Consider the following 19,542-nt stretch of genomic DNA (forward strand, 5'->3'; position numbering starts at 1 on the left):
TTTTAAAGACAATTTATATGATAAGTGGAGAAGACATTCAAAGAACCTAATCCACCCATGAAGTATTGAAAGCCCAAACTGTAAATTTTCTGTTTTCAAAACTTTCTTCACCATTTCATCAATTTTATTAAAATCTTTCGAGCTAGCTCCACATAAATAACATTTTTGTGTAGATGTTGTTTCTGTTAATGCGTTGCATACTTTTCCATCAACCATAGATAAAATTAAATTGTGTTTAACTTCCAAATATTTATTTCCATAAGGTATAACCAAATTAACAAGATTTCGTATTTCTATACCAACTCTTTCGTTTTCAAGTTCTAGAAACAGCTGTGGACTCTTTTACAAATTCAATTTTAAAAGGCCTGAGCAGAACCTGGTAGAAGCTGGGCGTGATGGTTTTGCCACATAATTTTGCTTCCACAAATCAACCTGATTGGAACAATACAGGTGATGAAAACTGATGAATCATTTGCACCCGGATTATGGTACGCTTGCTTATATGACCTGTGTCCAGAGCTTCCATCGCATCCCCACTTGGTGTACAAGCATAAATTCGTCATTTCCTCATCGTTCAATGTTTTAATTACGTTATTTTGGGCTAAAGTTATATTGCTCAGTGGTATGGTCTAAAAGGCCTTGCAAGCTTACTTGTGCTGAAATCTCGCAAAAATGCATTCTCTCACGTCTAGGATTAACAATTCTTTTTGCTGATTGGACATATGAATAGCAAGGAAACCTATCTGGAGCAAATTGCCTTCTAACATTGTACTGTTGTCGAGATAACTTTGCTTCCACCAAAACAAATAAAACGTCTTCTTTGGACATTTGCTGAGATAGTGATGATTTGGCAATACTTTTATGAAATTTTTTCGCTCTCGATGGTGAACTTGCAACCTCTTTCACTATATTTATCTCTAAAACTCATTTGTGCAGCATAAGCTAAAAAAGGCAAAGGCACACCATCTCTTAAAAATTTACTTTTTTTTTTGCTTCGTTTTCTCATTTGATTCTTCTTCTTTCATTCCTTGTGAATGGGTGAAACCTATCGAAGAATCCAGCCAACTTTGGTTTATTCTAAGGAAACGCTCTTCATGCCTATTGGCTCTGCTCCAACGAATTTTAAATTGACTAATAAAGGTTTTTATCCTGTCATCAAACTCTTTATAAATTCATCAGATGGCTCAATACGCTTTTTCAATTGCTCTTTTAAAAATTCAAATTTTTCATTAAATTTATCACAGCCAGAGTTTTTCATTATGTCGTAAAGACTTTGACTGAGGAACCCAAATTACATTAGAACTGCTTCCTATAAGGAAGATAATAATATTTTTATCCTCTTTAAATGTAGTCAATGCCGGTATCGCTTTTACCATGTTAGTTAAATATACATCACTATTGTTATTTCTCCTCGACTGCACATGACATACAAACATTAGTAATAAAAATTGCGCGGGAAAAAACAATGTCGGTTATCATGATTTTACATATACCCCTAAACCTTAGATAAGAACCTTATGCCATATTAATTAATTATTACAAAATGTAAGAAATCAAAATTTTATTTCAAAAAAATGTATGTGATGATGTTTATTATTATACATATGTAAGTAAAACGCGAATTTTAGACTAATCGGAATATGTTCTTATGCATTTAAACTGCCGCTTATCGTAACGTATTCGTGTATATTTGACCAGGCAGTTCGCATAAAGAAATGCATATACTGAGAAAGTGCGCAGTATTGGCGCAACTTTTTTTTTTTTACAAAAAAGAAACTACAACAGTCATAGATTACAGGAATGAAACAAGATTTGCTTTACCCCGCTTAACTCACAACTATATGTCTGCATATAAGGTCGAAAATCCCCCAATATTTCAAGGCTTTTGCCCAAAAAAAAAAATTAAAATACTTAGAGACACGTAAAAACACAAATGAAATCTTTTGTATTTACTAAATTACCTGAACAAGAAGGCTCTATTACAATTTTCTAAGAATTTGTCCAGTTAAAGAAAATAAAAACTTCGAAAAATGAAAAAAAATCACGTATATCACTGTGCGCATACAAAAAGAAATAAACTTGCAATTTTCAGAGAATATTACAAGAAAACTGTAAATTTTTTGCCAAATATTTGTTCAGTTAGTGATGTAACTTTATCTACTTTTGTTTGATACCAAAAATTTACTTGTACCTTGAATTTTGATTTTTGAATTAATCTCCAAAATCGACACATTTTACCCCAATGTGCGGCGACTGCATGAATAAACTGTATATTTCTGATCCACTGAATTTACTGTCCTACTGCACTCGATAGACGAATACCATTTATAGGCAGGGACATTTCGATTGGATTCAAAATTTGGTTCATATGTATGTATGCAGAACAACTTGGGTTGGCATAGGCCATCTCTGGTCTTCATCTGAGAAACCTCCCTTATCAGAACCTTTCCCGGTATAAGGATAAAGATTGTACGAATAAAAGGATGCTAAGTCCACCATCATCTGCAATTTCGTGCCCTATTCTCTGGCTTTAAATTTTGACTGACCACGAAACTTAATCATCATTTCATCAACAACAACATAGCAGTAAAATTTGTTTGGAAAACATTGAACATAACGATAACATCTCTTTTACAGCATATACTGGGTCATGGGCCCATGGTTTTGTGGAGCAATTCGAACATTTCTTGTAAGAGGGACTATTTATATAATAATTATTATCTGACGTTTTTTCCCAAATTGCTCCATTCTCATCTTCCACAAGCCATTTTTGTTTTTTTAGCAGAATTATTCGAAGTGCTTACATTTTTGCATTTTCTACGATTAGCCGACATACTCATACGGATAAAAAACCCCTAAAATAAATAAAACACAATTTTTATTTTTGTTATCACGTTTCGTCTTCTCATTCAACCCATTTTGTGGTTTCGAAGCTACTAATGTCCGATATGCTTTTTGTAGACATCCATTTAAGGTTTGCTTTGTTTGATGGATTCCAAGTGTTCTTTGTCGGATATGCAATAGGGCTTGGCATTCACAGAGAAATTGGAAAATTGTTTCCTTATTCCCTACTATTTCGCAGCCTCGGCAGATGTTGTTGTAGAGCATACCCATTTTGGACGCATGTTCTCCAAATGGCTCAGTTATGGTAGCAGTTAGTCTGCATATACTTTTCCTGAACCTATTTAATAAGTCGCTATTTCTTTGCATTTTGTTATATTTTTCCATATGTTATTTGTAACTTGTTGAAATTTTATATTGAGCTCTCTCCTGATCGATCCTAGCGGTCTTGGTATTAGTTCTGCCTAAGGTTCGTTTAGGAAAGCTCTTGCCTTTGCCAACTCATCTGCTTTTTCGTAACCGAAAATGTTCCTTTGGCTGGGAACCCAGATCAAGTCTAGCTGGAGTTTTTATATAAATTGAGCTCAGTGCTTTCTTACAGTTAAGGACTATGCTGGAATTAGACATGGGCGACGACAAGGCCAGGAGAGCCGACTGGATATCCGTGTATATTGCTGCTTTATATGCCTTCTCGTAGTTATTTAATAGAGCTTCGCAGGCCTTCTCTATGCTCAGTACTTCCGCTTGGAAGATGCTAGACGAGCACGGTATACGGATAGAGAGAGAAATGTCCAGATCATCGGAATATACTCCCATACCTACTCCGCAGACCATTTTGAACCCGTCGGTAAAGACTGAGGGGGTATCTTCCTCCCTTATTATGCTCCGTCTCTATTCTCGTCTAGAGGGTATCCTCACCTGGAAGTATCTGTTGAAATCTAGCATTGGGACAATGTAGTCTGATTTAATAACGTCTGATTCCAACCACCCAATTCTTTTATTCTTATTGCTGAACATGCTGCTATTTTGTGTATAAAGATGTCTATGCGATTGCACCAGTAACACCCGAACATGCTGCTCTTTGTATTGCATTTAATTTTCTGATGTTGTATTGTTTCTACCATACCGGTGTTCCATATGTAAGTATAAGTAGTAGGTCTTATGACAGCCGTATACAACCACACGATTATAATAGGTTTAAGGTCCCAATTTTTGCTGAGATTCTCTTGCAAGTGTAGTAGGCCATATAAGCTTTATTTATTCTTCTTTCTATATTTATTTTCCTGGACAGTTTGATGTCAATCTCTACCCACAAATATTAAGCTGAAGGGGATAGAGAAAGTGTTGTACCTTTTAGTACGGGAAGTTGAAACTTGGGGATTTTGGTTTTGCTTATGAATAGCATCATTTATGTTTTATTACGGTTAACACCTAGTCCATTGTTCTTTGCCCATAGGTTTAACCTGCGTAGTGCTCTTTGCATAATCTCACTGACTGTTGAAGGAAACATGCCTGATACCAACAACACTTTGGTATATCGTCTACATATGCTACTGCTTTCACCCCTCCATGGTTTAGTTGGAGTAGTATTTCGTTCAGCGCTACAACCCATAGAAGCGGGGAGAGGACCCCTCCTGAGGTGTCCCTCTACTTCCGTAACTTGCTTGTGTTGCAGCGCCGTTTGATGCTATAATCTTTCTATTCTTGAGCATCGATTGTGTCCATCTGCACACCGTGTCGTCTAAGCCGCCATGTGTCAGAGAATTAATCGCGCTTACTTCTACTATATTATTAAAGGGCCCCTCTATATAAAATTTTTTCAATTTCACTTATCATATCGTGAAGGGACGTTTCGGTTGATCGGCCCTTTATGTATGCATGTTGGGACTTCGGTAACGTATCCGCTATGGTTTTTCTTATATGTATGTAAGTCCGTTAGCCTTTCTAATACCTTCAGTTTAAAGGATGTGAGGTTTATAGGTCTAAAATCCTTAGCATTATCGTGTGTTTTTCTGCCTGGCTTTGGTAGGAACACCACTTTAATTATTTTCTAACTTCTTGGGATGTAAGAATGTTTGAATGTTTGTTTTGTATATATTTGCAAGCCTTTTAACCATTGGTTCTTCCAGGTTTTGCAGCACTATGGGCATAATCCCGTCTGGACCTGTCACTTTAAATAGTGAGAAACTATTTATGGCGTATTTAATTTCTCCTTTGTTCACTATCAGGCCTAGGTAGTCCGCTGCGTTTGCCACTGGTTTTGGTTGAACCTCCGTTGTTGCCGTTTGCTGACTCCCAGGGAAATGCGTTTTAATAAGTACCTCCCGAGATTTTTCCTCAAAGGAGGTCTAAGCATTTCCTTTCGCGTTAATTTGAAAAGAATTTGTGTGTTCTTTGAATAGCACCTTATTTAGCATTGCGGATTCTCTACAACTTTTTTGTTAAGATTTTTCTTATCTTCTCTATTTCTCTTTCGACTTCTTAAGGATTACTGATATTCTTATTGTATCCTTTTTCAAGGCATTTTGTTGATATTCTAGTAAATTTTTCTAATGGTGTTCTTCTAAGGTTTCGATATTTGGGAGCAGTATTGAGTTTTTCGTGACTGCTGAAGAGTATCCAGGAGTGATCCGACATCGATGGCTCATCGGACACCCTCCAGTCGTTCACAACGAGACTGTCTGTGTCTGTTGATAACGTGAGGTCCAGTACTTCCTCTAATGTCTGTAGTTTTACAAATTTGGTTATCTATGGTTGGGAAGCTTACAATATAGATTATAATTTCGCCATTAGTTGCAATTTTTATTTCAGAAAATTTGAGAGCTTCATATACATACATTTATGTGTAATTCGAATTGATATCCTAATTTCATAATTCATTATAATTAACAGATAAGTGGCAACCACTTATTCGAATGTCAAATAGTGGATGCCAATTGTGGATTACGTAGAAGTTGTAGGCGGTAAGGACCGACATTGAAAACATTTTGAAAACACATTTGTATGTTGTGGAATCTAAGTCGTTCGGACCGACAATGTGTGTTTTCGGTGAGTTTTCACTGACAACTATCAATAGCTTGAGCTTCTTCTGATAATTGTCCGATTGGCAACATAGCGTGCGATATTATCTCTGTACCATGGATAAAATATTTGTGAAGTGTTGGAGGCATGTTATACCAAGGATAACATTCAACGAAATATTTTGCTGTATTTAAAGCGTAGTCACGAAACTTCTGTACCTCAATATCGTGCCCACTAGAAACAACTACGAGTATTGTATGCATCTTTTTAATCAAATTTATGTCAACTTTAGTAATTGCTGCTGACATCTCGGGATTTTGAAAGAAACGCCTAGCTGTATTGCCATCGTTAGAATTCCCAAGGCCAGATTTCGGTTAGTCAACACTCAGACCAATTTATTTTCCGAAACTAATAGTTTTTCGCTTTCTGTTCGAGCTTGCCACTTTTTTAAAGACAATTTATATGATAAGTGGAGAAGACATTCAAAGAACCTAATCCACCCATGAAGTATTGAAAGCCCAAACTGTAAATTTTCTGTTTTCAAAACTTTCTTCACCATTTCATCAATTTTATTAAAATCTTTCGAGCTAGCTCCACATAAATAACATTTTTTGTGTAGATGTTGTTTCTGTTAATGCGTTGCATACTTTTCCATCAACCATAGATAAAATTAAATTGTGTTTAACTTCCAAATATTTATTTCCATAAGGTATAACCAAATTAACAAGATTTCGTATTTCTATACCAACTCTTTCGTTTTCAGTTCTAGAAACAGCTGTGGACTCTTTTACAAATTCAATTTTAAAAGGCCTGCAGAACCTGGTAGAAGCTGGGCGTGGATTTTGCCACATAATTTTGCTTCCACAAATCAACCTGATTGGAACAATACAGGTGATGAAAACTGATGAATCATTTGCACCCGGATTATGGTACGCTTGCTTATATGACCTGTGTCCAGAGCTTCCATCGCATCCCCACTTGGTGTACAAGCATAAATTCGTCATTTCCTCATCGTTCAATGTTTTAATTACGTTATTTTGGGCTAAAGTTATACGCTCAGTGGTATGGTCTAAAAGGCCTTGCAAGCTTACTTGTGCTGAAATCTCGCAAAAATGCATTCTCTCACGTCTAGGATAACAATCCTTTTTTTGCTGATTGGACATATGAATAGCAAGGAAACCTATCTGAAGCAGATTGCCTCATAACATTGTACTGTTGTCGAGATAACTTTGCTTCCACCAAAACAAATAAAGCGTCTTCTTTGGACATTTGCTGTGATAGTGATGATTTGGCAATACTTTTATGAAATTTTTTCGCTCTCGATGGTGAACTTGCAACCTCTTTCACTATCTTTGACGCTTTCACTTGCCCTGAAGCTCTAAAACTCATTTGTGCAGCATAAGCTAATAAAGGCAAAGGCACACTATCTCTTAAAAATTTACTTTTTTTTGCTTCGTTTTCTCATTTGATTCTTCAAATGAAAGTTCTTTGCAGCCACGTTTCATTCCTTGTGAATGGGTGAAACCTATCGAAGAATCCAGCCAACTTTGGTTTATTCTAAAGAAACGCTCTTCATGCCTATTGGCTCTGCTCCAACGAATTTTAAATTGACTAATAAAGGTTTTTATCCTATCATCAAACTCTTTTATAAATTCATCAGATGGCTCAATACGCTTTTTCAATTGCTCTTTTAAAAATTCAAATTTTTCATTAAATTTATCACAGCCAGAGTTTTTCATTATGTCGTAAAGACTTTGACGAGGAACCCAAATTACATTAGAACTGCTTCCTATAAGGAAGATAATAATATTTTTATCCTCTTTAAATGTAGTCAATGCCGGTATCGCTTTTACCATGTTAGTTAAATATACATCACTATTGTTATTTCTCTCGACTGCACATGACATACAAACATTAGTAATAAAAATTGCGCGGGAAAAAACAATGTCGGTTATCATGATTTTACATATACCCTAAACCTTAGATAAGAACCTTATGCCATATTAATTAATTATTACAAAATGTAAGAAATCAAAATTTTATTTCAAAAATGTATGTGATGATGTTTATTATTATACATATGTAAGTAAAACGCGAATTTTAGACTAATCGGAATATGTTCTTATGCATTTAAACTGCCGCTTATCGTAACGTATTCGTGTATATTTGACCAGGCAGTTCGCATAAAGAAATGCATATACTGAGAAAGTGCGCAGTATTGGCGCAACTTTTTTTTTTTTACAAAAAGAAACTACAACAGTCATAGATTACAGGAATGAAACAAGATTTGCTTTACCCCGCTTAACTCACAACTATATGTCTGCATATAAGGTCAAATCCCAATATTTCAAGGCTTTTGCCCAAAAAAAAAATTAAAATACTTAGAGACACGTAAAAACACAAATGAAATCTTTTTGTATTTACTAAATTACCTGAACAAGAAGGCTCTATTACAATTTTCTAAGAATTTGTCCAGTTAAAGAAAATAAAAAACTTCGAAAAATGAAAAAAAATCACGTATATCACTGTGCGCATACAAAAAGAAATAAACTTGCAATTTTCAGAGAATATTACAAGAAAACTGTAAATTTTTTGCCAAATATTTGTTCAGTTAGTGATGTAGAATTTTATCTACTTTTGTTTGATACCAAAAATTTACTTGTACCTTGAATTTTGATTTTTGAATTAATCTCCAAAATCGACACATTTTACCCCAATGTGCGGCGACTGCATGAATAAACTGCATATTTCTGATCCACTGAATTTACTGTCCTACTGCACTCGATAGACGAATACCATTTATAGGCAGGGACATTTCGATTGGATTCAAAATTTGGTTCATATGTATGTATGCAGAACAACTTGGGTTGGCATAGGCCATCTCTGGTCTTCATCTGAGAAACCTCCCTTATCAGAACCTTTCCCGGTATAAGGATAAAGATTGTACGAATAAAAGGATGCTAAGTCCACCATCATCTGCAATTTCGTGCCCTATTCTCTGGCTTTAAATTTTGACTGACCACGAAACTTAATCATCATTTCATCAACAACAACATAGCAGTAAAATTTGTTTGGAAAACATTGAACATAACGATAACATCTCTTTTACAGCATATACTGGGTCATGGGCCCATGGTTTTGTGGAGCAATTCGAACATTTCTTGTAAGAGGGACCATTTATATAATAATTATTATCTGACGTTTTTTCCCAAATTGCTCCATTCTCATCTTCCACAAGCCATTTTTGTTTTTTTAGCAGAATTATTCGAAGTGCTTACATTTTTGCATTTTCTACGATTAGCCGACATACTCATACGGATAAAAAACCCCTAAAATAAATAAAACACAATTTTTATTTTGTTATCACGTTTCGTCTTCTCATTCAACCCATTTTGTGGTTTCGAAGCTACTAATGTCCGATATGCTTTTTGTAGACATCCATTTAAGGTTTGCTTTGTTTGATGGATTCCAAGTGTTCTTTGTCGGATATGCAATAGGGCTTGGCATTCACAGAGAAATTGGAAAATTGTTTCCTTATTCCCTACTATTTCGCAGCCTCGGCAGATGTTGTTGTAGAGCATACCCATTTTGGACGCATGTTCTCCAAATGGCTCAGTTATGGTAGCAGTTAGTCTGCATATACTTTTCCTGAACCTATTTAATAAGTCGCTATTTCTTTGCATTTTGTTATATTTTTCCATATGTTATTTGTAACTTGTTGAAATTTTATATTGAGCTCTCTCTGATCGATCCTAGCGGTCTTGGTATTAGTTCTGCCTAAGGTTCGTTTAGGAAAGCTCTTGCCTTTGCCAACTCATCTGCTTTTTCGTAACCGAAAATGTTCCTTTGGCTGGGAACCCAGATCAAGTCTAGCTGGAGTTTTTATATAAATTGAGCTCAGTGCTTTCTTACAGTTAAGGACTATGCTGGAATTAGACATGGGCGACGACAAGGCCAGGAGAGCCGACTGGATATCCGTGTATATTGCTGCTTTATATGCCTTCTCTATGATAGACGTTCTCTGCTATAAATATACGTTCTCTGCTATAACTAGCGATCTTACAGTCTTTTTCTTACGGGTTATTTCATCAAAGCCTGCGCCAAAAAATATGCAAGTGCAAGCACAATTCTCAAGTGGTGAACACAATGACTGCGACAGCATGGCCGGCATGTACACAAGACAACACAGCTGTCCACAATATCGTTGTGGCCATACTAATACCAGAGAACGTATATTATAGAGAAGGTTCACGGCGCGGAGAGCGTAAAAAATATTTTTGGCTAACAAAATGCGATGAGTGCATTTCACCACAGCAAGATCAGAAGGAGAAATTATAACAGTGGCGCGTGAACAGAGCTGAGCATTCAATGAAAATTTGCTGAGAAATATATATTGCTACTACAGACGTACATATGTATGTTGGCCTTTCGCTTATATTTTTATACGTTTACATGCAATCATATTAATTGATATGAATATCATTTTGCGAATTTTTCTGAATTCGTTCAAAATTGATAACATTACCATTAAATTATGATATTTTCAAAGTAATATTTGTAGGTAATGTACAAATATGAGATACTTTTTAAATATTTCATATGTTTGATAATATGTTATAAATTCACAAATATGTACATGTGTATGTATGTGGATATGTTATTTGTATATACATACATATTTATGACATACTATCACAATATCCTAAAAAACTTAATATATTACAAGAACATTGTCTGTAAATTACATTTCTTCATTTAAATTTTCATACGCATCTACATATTAGCACATAGTTACATACATACTTATGTAAGTACAATTCAAATTCAAATCGTGATGTTATCATTTATCAGTAAAAAGTGTGAGCGCACTGCTCTATATGTACATACATACATGCATATGCATATGTGCACGACATTGCCGAACAAATAATGTATACACAAATCAATACAAATATACGTACACATGTAAATATGTACATATGACATTCCCACACAAATAATGCATACACAACATACATACTTATGTATGTACATATATGCGTTCATATGTAGATATGTCACCCGCAAAAATTAAAAATATGGTTCTACAAAAACAACAATGGGTTCAAATAGCATCAGCGGCGTCACAAGTCAATATGGCAGCCAAGTCGATGCCCAAATTTGTAGAAAAATACACAACAACAATATTTTCATTCATGAACGCAAGCGCACTTTCAACAGGCAAACTTGCTTCATTCATAAAAACAAATACCATTACATCTCCCCGATCATGGCTTTGCCGTCAAGCGTCTTTTCGCGACGATGGCAAAAGCTAAAAATCATAAACTGAACAATTTCTGATATTTGTATGAGAAGAAAAAAGACAACCCCGCAAATATAAGTATAGAATAAAATTGACAACATAGTTTATTTGTCGATTTTCAAGTCAAGAAATGTGCCAAAATATATAAAATATTCAATATTCCTCTGATTTATGTGTACAGTGGATCCGGGTTAAGTAGTACTCCGCTTATATGAAAATCATCCCTCTTAACTGCCTATATCTTGCTGCATCTCACGGTTGGTTTTTTGAAATACATAGAAATTATTGTTTTAAATACTACTCGCTTCAGTATCCGCACTCGCATATGTGCCATATTAAATTTTTTTTAACAAACCACAAAAAGCTGTATCTTTAATTGTGGCACATAACCGAGATTGACTGTATTTGTCAAGGAATGTACAAAATATTGTTACGCGGCTTGCAAAAATCTGCGTCGATATGTATGCAAGCTCACACACAAACATACATATCTACGTTGGTTTGTTAGCGAAGCTGGTACAGCGGCAAGGGAAGCAGTGGCATTTGGCGATCGTTCGTTTGTGTTTTCGGCAAAGCTCGGATTTTCTACCAACAACACAATGTTGTGACGCGTCAGTCTTTCGACACATTGAAGCGCTGAACACAATGCGCGCGACAGACTGCAAACGACATTTGTCAAATATTAGAATACACACGTTCTTATGGACACAGTTATTGAGGCAGCTGCAGAACTACATAACTGTGTCCATAACAACATGTGTATTCTAATATTTCACAGATGTCGTTTGCAGTCTGTCGCGCTCATAGTGTGCAGCACTTGACTCTTTGACATGAAAGCAAAAAATATGAGCTTCGCCATTGGTTGTCCGCGTCAACGTAGATTTCGCATGAAGCATTGAGTGTACATATTTACATACATATGTTGCATGTAGACAAATTTACAAACATTATGCGTATGGTTTGTCATATTTGTTTACATGCACACATAATTATATATGGACAAATGTGCAACCGCTTGGTCTTTTAACATGATATCGAAAAGTTTAATGACCAAAGCAAATATTTATTTAAGTATATAAATATACATATATGTATGTCGTACCAAACGTATATAAAATGCATATTTAGGCAGTAATACAAATCTTATTGAAATATATGTTGGCAAAGATTTTATGCAATTCATCATAAAATAGCTCAATCTTAAAATATATACATACATACATATGTATGTACACACTTATGTGCTTTCATAACAAATATATTTACATATGTATACCGATCTATAAATTATATGCAGCATCGTTTGCGCATAGTAGAAAAGGGAATCTGCAAGCGTACATTTCTAAACATTGAAATTAACATATTTTTTCCCATTGGCTCTAATAACTACTCAGTTCTGTTATTGTCGTGCCCCTGATGTTAAAAGGTGAAATGCGCTAATAATTTTCTGTGGTGAAATGCACCCATCCAAAACAGGTAATATCCCAAAATTGAAATATCCCTAAATTCTGGGCGTCGTGAACCTTCTCTATAATATACGTTCTCTGGATGTAGTTTGCAGTCTGTCGCGCTCTATGTGTTCCGCACTTCACTCAAAACTAATTTGCATACACAATAATGTTACAGATTTTCATGCCTAATTATTTTGCAAAACCTAAAGGTAGGCTATAACTAGCGATCTTACAGTCTTTTTCTTACGGGTTATTTCTTACGGGTTATTTCTTACCGGTTTTTTCTTACGGTTTTACCAGAGAACGTATATTTATAGAGAAGGTTCACGATGACGAAAATTTAGGGATATTTCAATTTTGGGATATTTACTGTTTTGGATGAGCGTGTTTCACCACAGAAAATTATTAGCGTGTTTCACCACTTAACATCAGGGGACACGAAAATAGCAGAATTGAGCATTTTCAGTGTTAAATGAGAAAAATAATAATTCCAATGTTAAGGAATGTACGCTTACAGATTCGCATATTTACTATGCGCTAACAATGCTGCATATATGTATGTAATTTATAGATCGGTATACATATGTATGTATGTATATTTGTTATGAAAGCACATAAGTATGTACATATGTACATATATATTTTAAAATTGAGCTATTTTATGATGAATTCCATAAAATCTTTGCAAATATATAATTCAATAAGATTTGTATTACTATCTAATTATGCATTTTATATAGGTTTGGTACGACATTCATATGTATAATAATATACTTAAATAAATATTTGCTTTCGTCAATAAACTTTTCGATATCATGTTAAATGACCAAGCGGTCGCACATTTGCCCATATATGTATGTATTATTATGTGTGCAAATTAAAAACTCGGTTTAGTTTTTGGGCAGCTACGGGCAACTGCCCGTGAGCAACTCCCTGTGGTCAACTGCCTGTGGTCAACTGCGGGCAACTGCCTCGTTTTCTTTATTACATTTTCTTAAATACAATATTTTGCTTAAGCCTAGATACAAATATTAATCTTACATTCTAGGAAGTATATCTACAATCCACTTGAGATAGGACATATGTAGGACATATGTTCCAAGTGGGAAGATTCATCTTACAATCTATGAGTTACATTTTTGGACCACCTAAGGCGGACAGTATTAGCAAAGTACACATAATGTTACTTACGGATACTTAATACGGACCATATGGGTCGTAAGTGTCATGTTACATATTTATGACAGATAAAGAATATGTTCATGTAATGTGAACTGGTGGTATTAACTCCCCCACCACTAAATTGAAGCGTCCCGATTCAAAGAGGAATAGTGCTTGATTCTTTCCATCATTTGATCTATAGGTTGGGCTTGATCTTGCATTGGAATTTGTTCAATGTTAATTTTAACCTGTGTGCTTTTATTCTTTTGTATTTACAGATTATTAGTATTACTATTATAAGGCTGACAATTGTTATCAGACTGTAATTTATCATTTACTTTTTTTGCTTCATACCTGAGTTCTGTTATTTCCTGAATATTTTTAATGTTTTGAAAATGTATTTCTTCCATACTTAAATTCTTTGTGATTGTAATATTAATAACCTTAACTGGATTTGGTAATAATTTCATTGTGAGAGGCTTACGATGTCTATAGACTAAGTTATCAATTTGAACATTACAATTTTCAAATCGTATTAAATAATTACCGTTAATAGTAAAGTTGTTAGAATTACAGTTGTGATAAATGGTTTTATTGTTTGCATTGATTACGTAAATATGGTTTGTATCCATTTCTATTACTTTTGATTGGTTATTATACTTATATTTACAATTCATCTTAATTTGACTCCTAAATAAATATTCGATGCAATCGTCTTTGTATTCTTCTAATTCTTTTTTATGGAAGTCTTTTTATATGTGATATCATTTAGACATAAAATTTCCTTTTCTTCTATATTTAATTCTGCTTGATTTATATTCGGTATAGGTTGAATGTATATTGATTGATAGGTCTCTTTAGTAAAACTAGGAATCTTTACTAAAATCACAATATTTTCGTTTTGAGTGACAATTACAATTTTGATCTTACCCAATTTTTCAAAAGTTATATTCAATTTTAAACTATCGTCATCTGAAATAATATCTCTACTTAAGAGGTTATTTTGGCTCGTCATTATGATCTCTTTTATTCTTACGATATTAGTCTCAATATGCATTAAATTCCCCAACAGTTTGTTTGTCCACCGTTCCTTTGATATTTTATTTAATTCTGAGCTAACTGCGTTTATATTCTGAAATAATTTCCTGTAGTGATTGTTAGTATTATCGCTAATAGCTTTAATTTGGTAGTTAAATTTTTCATTAATGTTTTTCTGAACATTGATTTGTTCGATTGCATTGTGGGCATTGATTGTATTTATTTCTAATTTGCCTTCTATTTCTTGACGGTCTTCGTCGTCCATGACGCCATAAATATATTTAAGACCTGTCCCTATAATATTAACTAATCCCCTTTTCTCAATTCTATGATGTGGGGTGAGTGTATATATCTGAGTTCTAATATGCTTAATTTTAGCCATTACAAGCGGATTTGGTTCTTTTTCTTTGAGTGCCATTTCCTCTAAATTGTCAACTATTTCTTTGTACATTGTTGTATTAATAAGATATGTAATTCTGTCGTATCTTTCAACCAACTTTACTTTTTCTAGGTTCAGAAGGGAGTATCCATTCCCGTGATTGAGATCCATTATTTCGATTTGAGCTGTGATGAATGGCATTGCCGCATAAAGTATGATGATGTATAACATTGTGAACCTAAAGAATTTTAAGATTTAATATTATCTTTATGTATTATTCTGTTTCTGTTTTGTATTTTAATTGTATTTCCTAAATCTTCTAATACTACTTGTCTTTTGTACTTGGGGTTCAATTTATTTCTTTCCCCATAAATTTTTTTCATAAATAATATCTCCTTTCTGATAACTTTTCTGAAGTCTTTTCTTGTTATGATGCTCTAGCATTTTCTCTTGAGCATTTTGCAACACATTTTTCATATTATCGTGAGGCTCTTTATTAAATAAAATGTTGCAAGGTTGTTTACCTGTTACAGAATGAATTGTTTTATTATACTGTTGAACTGCTCTCATAATTGATTCAAAATTACTAATTAAGCTGTGTTCTTGCTTTAAACATCTGGAGATTTCAATCAGTGTTGAATGAACTCTTTCTATTTGGCCATTACTTGTACTGTGGCGTGGTGTACAATAATAAATTTGCACATTAATCCTTTCCATTAAAGACTTGAACTGTATCGTACTTAAGCCTGGTTCATTATCAATAACTATACTTTTAACATTTGGAAATGTTTGTAACAGTTCCAAAACTTTTCTTCTAAATTTGATTTGTCTTCTATATATTTTACGATTAGAAATTTGGAATATGAATCTATACATGTAAGAAATTTAAGCTTTTGTGCGAAAAAAATATCTATATGGAGCTGTTCTCCCTCTTTTTTTGGTATTGGTGCTTCCCCTATTGGAATTAGTTTCGGATGTCTTTCATATTTATTACTATTACATATGCTACAATTTTTCCATACTGGTTAAATTGTTTTATCATTAAAGACCAATAATATTGCCGCCTAATTTGTGCCAAATTTTCCCTAAAATTTCTATGCGCTCTATTATGTGTTTGCTCAATTATCGTTCCTTGATCTTCTTTATTGCATATATCATTAGGTTATAGTTTAGTATATAGAAATTTTATCGTGGGAAATATCTCCTTCAAAATGTTTTTTATTGCATATAGCACTTCAGGTGTGCAAAATATTCCAGTAACTACTTTTGGATTCATATATTCTTTTAAAATACCAATTATATTTTCTGGTCTGTCATATTCAATTAAAAGACGTTTATTATTAAAAGAAGAAATAGTCTCTAAGACAGTAATTCTTGCTCCATTATCGATTACTATCTGCTGCTTGAAATGATTCAAAGGTTTTTTTGTTTCATGAATTTGGTACTCATCGCTACTTTCTGCGGAATGTTGGGTTTCTATTAGTGAATCACTTGAGTCACTCGACTCACATGAACTAGTTAAATTATTTAATACTTGTCTTGATAATGCGTCAGCAACTTCATTTGTTGTTCCCGGTTTATAAATAATTTTTGGAGAAAACTCCTCAATAAAAGCTCGCCATCTTTTCATTTTAACATTTGGATTTTTTCGGACATTGCAAATGCTAATGGTTGATGATCCGTATGAATTTCTAAATTTTTTACTGCATAAAGATAATGGCGTAATGTCTTTAATGCCCAAACTATGGCGAATAATTCTTTTTCGTTTGTTGCGTAATTTTGTTCGGTGGTGTTTAATGTCTTTGAAATAAATGTTATTGGTCTTCCTTCTTGGGATAAGACTGCACCTACAGCAACATTAGATGCGTCAGTAGTTAAAATTAATTTTTCTCAAAGTTTGGTTGAGCTAATTCAACTTGTTCTTGTAACGCTCTTTTTAAGGTTTCACAAGCAACAATTCCTTCTTGATCAAGATTAATAATTGCTTTTTTGGACATATACTGAGATATTTTACCATTTTCTCCCTTTAAATGTTTTGTTAGTGGTTTAGCTATTGTTGCATAATTTCCTATAAATTTTCTATAGTATCCCGTTAATCCTAAAAATCCTCTAAGTTGTCGTAACGTCTTGGGATATGGGTAATTTTTTATTGTCTCTACTTTTTTGGGATCAGTTTTTATAACTTTATGGGATACAACGTATCCTAAAAATTCCACCTCGGTTTCTATAAATTTAGATTTTTCTATAGATATTTTCATATGGGCTTCTTCGAGGGTTTGTACTATATATTTCAAATGAGATATATGTTCCTTTAGAGTTTTTGAATATACTATTATGTCGTCAACATATACGTGACAAAATTTTCCTATAAATTCATGTAAAATATTATTCATTGCTCTCTGAAATATACTTGGAGCATTTTTAAGTCCAAATGGCATTCTAAGGTATTCATATTTTCCGTTATTTACAGAAAATGCTGTTTTTCTATATCGTTTTCTTCCATCAATATCTGATGAAATCCAGACTCTAAATCTATTGTGGAAAAGTATTTTGATTCTCCCAAATTAAAAAGTATCACCTCGGGATTAGGCATTGGGTACCTGTCGGATACTGTTTTTCATTAATTTTTTAAAGTCGATGACCAGTCTTAATTTCGGACTACCATCTTCATTTATTCCTTTTTTGGAACGACCCAAACGGGAGAATTATATGGGCTTTTACTATGTCGTATAATCCCTTTTGCGAGTAAACTTTCGATTTCCTTATTAACAAAATTATTTGCAGATATAGAATAAGGATATTGTTTGGACCATATAGGTTTGTCATCCTCAGTTCTAATTTCTGCTTTAATATCTGTTCTAAAAGGTAAATCCATGTTAACATTTTGATGAGCTTTATTTATTATTTCAATAACATCCTCTCTTAGCAATGAAATGTTGATATCTGATATCTTTCGTTTCATTATTATTACATTTGTACGTATCAGCAACTTCGTTAGAATGTTCAACATTATTTATTTTTAAAATGTTGTGAGCATTTGCTTCATTAATTTTCCTATCCTTAGTATCATTTTTGCTAATATTATTACTGACGGGTGCCTCAGGACTTTTTTGTCCCAAGGGGTTTAGTATAATTAAATCATTGAGAAAATTTATTTTCTCTGTTTTATTATTCCCATAAATCAATTTTCTATTCGGAATATCAATTGTCGCTCCGATTTTATTTAGGAAATTAATTCCAATTAAAAGATCGCTCTCTAAATTGTTAATTTCATAAAAACGTTCCTGTATACCAAACAGATTGATATTATGAAAATATTTTATTATGGTCGAACCATGAATGGTTCTAACCTTCTTCTTAATAGCTAAAATGCTTTTATTATTATAAATTCCGGCTCGTATATATGAGCTGGTTGCCCCGTATCTATGAGAATTCTAAAGATTTGCCCAGTTTTTTATCGGTTTTAATAACATACGGCAAATCGGAGTTTACCCTAAAAATGGTTCTCACCAATATTATTAATTCGTTGAATTTTTGGTTGAGGTTGTGTGCTTATTTGTGCACTTTCAATGGACCTTTTGGTATATTTGTTAGCTGATAATTTGTCTGCCAATTATATCTGTTACTCCTCACGTGTGGTTGGTTTCTTTGATTGGGTTTATTTGTTAATTGGATTGATTGATCCACTTCCATAGGTTCTGGGTGATTGGCATACATTTGGTAGGAATTATTATTTGTTTGGGGGTACCTTAAGTTATTCTGAAAATTCGAATATCTTCGGTTAGCTTGAGGCTGGTTTCGTGAACCAATTTCATGATTGTTTTTAGTAAATTGCAAAGCAAATTGCGATCGTATTTGATTTGAATGAAGTTCTTGTGCCTTAGCAAGAGCATTTGGCAAATCGGTAGGTGTTAATGTAAATAATATTTGGTTTAGAGGGTAATTTAAACCAGTTATAAAAGTTCTTAACGCGGTTTCTCGATTCTTGATATTTAATTGTTTTGTAATATCGGAATTGGTGCCGTGCGTCATTATAGTTTTATTTATTAGTAATGTCAATTTCTGATTAACTTCATTATAATAATCAATTAAGGATGTCGATCCTTGTCTCATAACGCTCATTTCTTGATCAATTACGTGAATTGGTCGTCTGTCGGCGTAAGCAAAATCTAATCTTGCAAATATTGCTTCTAAATTCAAAACTGTGCCATGATTAGTTAACATATCATTGGCATTACCTACAATCTTATTTCGGAGGATAGTTAATGCTCCAAAATACCTTCTACTACCTTCAATATATAGGCTCATCGAATTCTTTGCAGCTTCTCTCCAGCTGACATAAGATTTAC

Source organism: Bactrocera tryoni, chromosome 1 (assembly GCF_016617805.1).
Source record: "Bactrocera tryoni isolate S06 chromosome 1, CSIRO_BtryS06_freeze2, whole genome shotgun sequence".
Taxonomy (NCBI): domain Eukaryota; kingdom Metazoa; phylum Arthropoda; class Insecta; order Diptera; family Tephritidae; genus Bactrocera; species Bactrocera tryoni.